Source organism: Manis pentadactyla, chromosome X (genome assembly GCF_030020395.1).
Source record: "Manis pentadactyla isolate mManPen7 chromosome X, mManPen7.hap1, whole genome shotgun sequence".
Classification (NCBI taxonomy): Eukaryota; Metazoa; Chordata; class Mammalia; order Pholidota; family Manidae; genus Manis; species Manis pentadactyla.
In genome coordinates this window covers 53914685-53919751 of record NC_080038.1, presented here as the reverse complement: position 1 = coordinate 53919751, position 5067 = coordinate 53914685, and the positions used below count along the sequence as shown (strand labels likewise).

The following is a 5067-nucleotide window of genomic DNA, read 5'->3' as shown; positions in this document are numbered from 1 at the left end:
TCTTGTTTAACAACCAAATGCTTGGTTTAGATGGCATTTTAGAAGGCTACCTATGGTACAAGTAGGGTTTTTTAAAATCTCAATTAATGATGGATAGTTTTATAATTGCATCTAAGATCTTGAATGTGAAAATCTGAGCCTGTCTTTGTTGAGACAGGTGATGGTATTTTCAGATATTCTACATAACAAATGCTCTCTTCTGTGGCTATAAAAACCTGAATCCTTGAATGACCTAGTGCCATGGACTAAAGTTTTATAAAACACTTTTGGTTATGTGAAATATTTCTCTTAACTCTCAGGCTAAATCTTAAAGAAATACAAGCTGCAGAAAATTACTTTTAAAGCTGCATGCTTTATTGATAGGTCTAATTGGGATGGTGAGAGGAACTGTACACAATGCCTGTTAATCTCTCTGTGCCATGCATCACCCACAAAGAATACAGACATGGGACACTTGAAATATTATATAGCTTCCTTGACTTTTCAAAGCCACATACCCATTCTCCTTTTCTTCATTTAACTGATCTTTAGAGATGTGACCATTAGATCACACCACTGTTTAAGGAATCCAGGACTTGTCCACACATTGTTCCATTCACTTCATTATCAGGTCCAAGAGTATCTTGATTGCTTGGTTTATGTTGTCCCTTAAGTTTCAAAATAGGAGATTCCATATTTCTCTCCAACAGGTTATCTGACTTCCTCATCTTTCACTACTTTCTGGTCCTCCATTTCTCTCTTATTTCAGCATAACACTATGTCTGGGTTTTCACAATATTGTATGCACTTGTAGTTGGCTTATCCAGTTTTGGACATTGAGAAAACTTTGCTCTTTTGTCAGATCAAAAAAACAGAAGAAACCCTATGGCAACTCCAAAAAATGCTGTTTCCTCCCCTGCTGTGTCCCACAATTGCAGGTGGATTCTGTGTCCCACAATTGCAGGTGGATTCTCTGGCCTCTGCCAATAGCTCCATCTTGCCTATTGGCTCTGTATACACTCTCTTTTCCCTGAAATCCATGTTCACTCTTGTGATAAATTTGGATTTCAATATACCATCTATGTACTGGTAAAGTACACTGGTCTTCCCTACTCCAGAACTGGCCAGAGCTGATAACTTGATGAGGTAATCATAGTCTCCAACAGACATAATGAAAACCTCAATGGCTCACCTTGACAAAGTATAAATTGTTGGTTGTTTTTCTAAAACTTTAGAGACTCGAGTTCCCAACACTTCAACAATAAGGCAACTTCCAATCATATGTCCTCTTCAAAAAAGGTTACTTTTTGTCTAATTTGAAAATAAATGTTAAAGTCAGAGTCACCTACTTATAAAAGTTTCTCAAAAGAGTCTTTTGAAAAGCACTTCACTCCATCAACTTTGAAAACCCTGTCTTTTCATATCCTTTACAAGTTCTTACACAAAACAAAATGTTTTATTTTAGTGAGGCCCAACATATCAATTTTTCCTTTTATGTACTGTGCATTAAGTATCAATTCAAAGAACTCTTCACATACTTATAAGCCCCCCAAATTTCTGTTTTTTCTAAAGGTTTCATACTTTAATAATGCTTTACATTTAAGTTTCAGATAAATTTTGAGTCAATTTTTATATAAGTTATGGGGTTTATGTTGAGGTTCATTTGTTTTTTGGCCCTAAAGATATCTAATTTCTCCAGCTCTGTTCATTCAAAAGTCTACCCTTTCTTCATTGAATTTCTTTACACCTTTGTGAAAAATCAGCTGGAGTACTTTGTGGGGCTATTTCTAGATCTTCTAATTTATTCCATTGATCTGTATCTCTATTCCTCTATTAATGGCATGTTGTCATGAGTACTGTAACTTTAAGCAATACTGAATATAGAGTGAGTCCTACCACCTTATTCTTCTTTTTCAAGATTGTTTTGCTTATTTCAGAGACAATACCTTTCCATATAAATTTTAGAATAAACTTGTTTATTTCTACAAAAGAGTTTGCTGGGCTTTTGTTGGGAACAGCATTAAACCTACAGATCAGTTTGTGGAGAAGCGACATATACACTGTGTTGAGTCTTCAAATTCATAAACACATAGGTCACTTCATTTATTTAGTATTTAGGTCTTGATTTCTTTTATCACCATTTTGTATGTGTTTTGTTAGATTTATGTCTAAATATTTGTCTTTGGAGTGAATGTAAATGGTATTCCTTTAAATCTCAGCTTCCATATGCTCATTTTTAATACATATAAATATGATTGATTTTTGTGTATAGATCTTGTATTCTGCAACCTTCTGAAATCACTTATTCGTTGTAGGTGTTTTCTGTATATTCATTGGGATTTTCTATGTAAATAATCATGTCATCTGCAAATAGAAAAGTTTTATTTCTTCCTTTCAAATTTATTTTCTTTGTATTCTTATTTTATTTCATTTTTTCCCAAATTACACTGACTATGTTAAACAGCAGTCGTGAAAACTAACATTTTTGACCTTTAGTTGATTTCAAAGAGTAACCATTAAATCTTTCACTAGTAAATTTGGTGTTATCTGTAGATTTTCTACAGATACTTTTAATGAGGCTGAAGAAATTCCCTTCTAGTCCTAGTCTTCTGAGAGTTTTTCTCATAAATAGGTATTGAATTTTGCCAAATGTTTTTGGAGGCTTAAATAATATGATCGAAAGATATTTCTTCTTTATTCCATTGATAAGATGAATTACACTGATTCAAATTATGAACCAGCCTAACAAAACTGGAATACATCCTACTTGTTCATGGTGTAGAGTTTTTATTATATATTATCGGATTCAATTTGCTAATATTTTGTTGAAGATTTTTGCATTGAGTATATGTGAAATATTGGTCTGTGGTTTTGTTTTGTGTACCATCTGTCTGGTTTTGGTGGTAAAGCAACACTGGCATCTCTTTTCTGGAAGAAATTGTGTGAAACTGGTGTAAATTCTTCTTTAAATATTTGGTATAATTCTGTAGGTGAAACTCTAGGGCCTGGAATATATTTGAGGGAGCTTTTGAATCAGATTCTTTTTCACTATTTGAGTTGCATGATTCATTTACATATTTTTAATATTATGAATTTATCAGATACACGATCACAAATATTTTCTCCTCTTCCAAAGGTTACCTTTTCATTTTTTTGATGGTTTCCTTTGCTGTGCAGAAGTTTTCAGTTTGATGTAATCCCACTTATTTTTGCTTTTGTTGTCCTTTTCCTTTGGTGTTAAGTCTAAAAAATTTATTGCCAAAACCAATGTCAAGGAGCTTACCTCTGTTGTTTCTTCCAGGAGTTTCATGGTTTCAGGATTTATGTTTATATCTTTAATCCAATTTGAATTGATTTTTGTATAAGGTGTAAGATAGTAGTCCAGTTTTGTTCTTTTGCATGTAGCTGTCCAGTTTTCCTACATCCTTTCCCCATTGTATATTCTTGGCTCCTTTTTCATAAATTAACTTACTGTATATTCATGGGTTTATTTCTGGACCCTCTGTTCTGTTCTGTTGCTCTCTGTATCTTTTTATGCCAATAATGTAACTGTTTTGATTACTATATAGCTTTGTAATGTAGTTTGAAATAATGAAGTGTGATGCCTCCAGAACTGTTCTCTTTCAAGATTGATTTGGCTACAAATTCCTTTTCTTTAATTGGCATATGAAAATTCAGATTATGTATTTCATTTTGATTGAGATTTTGAGGAACTGGTCCATTTATTCTAAATTGTACAACTTATGAAAATAAAGTTGTTTGTCCTTATTAACCTCTTACTGGCTATAGAATCTGCAGTGATGACCCTGTTTCATTCCTTATATTGGTGATTTCTCTCTTCTCTGATTTTATCATTGTAAGTCTTGCTAGAAGTTTATCAATTTTATTGATATTTTTGAATACCCATATTTTTGTTTCATTAATTTACTCTATAATTTTTATCACTGATCTCTTTATTTCCTTCTTTCTGCTTCTTTTGTCTTTAATTTACTCTTCTAGTTTTTTGAAGCAAGAGCTTAGTTTGATGGACTTTTCCTCTAGTGTAATTTAAGTATTTAGTGCTATAATTTTCCCTCTCATTTTCATTCAGTTATGAGTATTTTGTTTCTTCAGACATCCGTATTTAGACATCCCTCTGAGACATCCCTATTAACACACAGCAGTGTGTTGTTTAATTTCCAAGTGCTTGGATATTTTTCTGTTGCTTTGCATTATTTAATTCTATGTTGATTTCATTATCATTAGGCAATATTCTCTGTATGACTTCAGATATTTTAAATTTGTTTAATTTTTTTTAATAATTATTTTTATTTTTTTGAAGAACATTATGTTTATTAGGCTCTCCCCTACATCAAGTCCCCCCCATAAACCCCATTACAGTCACTGTCCATCAGCATAGCAAAATGTTGTAGAATCACTACTTGTCTTCTCTGTGTTGCACAGATCTCCCCTTTCGCCCACCCCCCACATTCTGTATGCTAATCATAATACCCCCTTTCTTCTTCCCCACCCTTATCCCTCCCTACCCTCCCATTCTCCCCAGTCTCTTTCCCTTTGGTAACTGTTAGTCCCTTCTTGGGTTCTGTGATTCTGCTGCTGTTTTGTTCCTTCAGTTTTTCATTTGTTCTTATGCTCCACAGATGAGTGAAATCATTTGGTGTTTGTCTTTCTCTGCTTGGCTTATTTCACTGAGCATAATACCCTCTAGCTCCATCCATGTTGTTGCAAATGGTAGGATTTGTTTTCTTCTTATGGCTAAATAATATTCCATTGTGTATATGTACCACATCTTCTTTATCCATTCATCTACTGATGGACACTTAGGTTGCTTCCATTTCTTGCCTATTGTAAATAGTGCTGCGATAAACATAGGGGTGCATCTGTCTTTTTCAAACTGGAGTGTTGCATCCTTAGGGTAAATTCCTAGAAGTGGAATTCCTGGATCACATGGTAAGTCTATTTTGAGCATTTTGAGGAACCTCAATACTGCTTTCCACAATGGTTGAACTAATTTACATTCCCACCAGCAGTATAGGAGGGTTCCCCTTTCTCCGCAACCTCACCAACACTTGTTGTTGTTTGTCTTTT

General features: G+C 33.7%; 1 pseudogene; it reads right to left on the bottom strand.

The window, feature by feature from the left end:
* Positions 1–424: 424 nt before the first annotated feature.
* Positions 425–1149, bottom strand: LOC130681785 (ras-related protein Rab-27A-like; annotated as a pseudogene).
* Positions 1150–5067: the final 3918 nt, after the last annotated feature.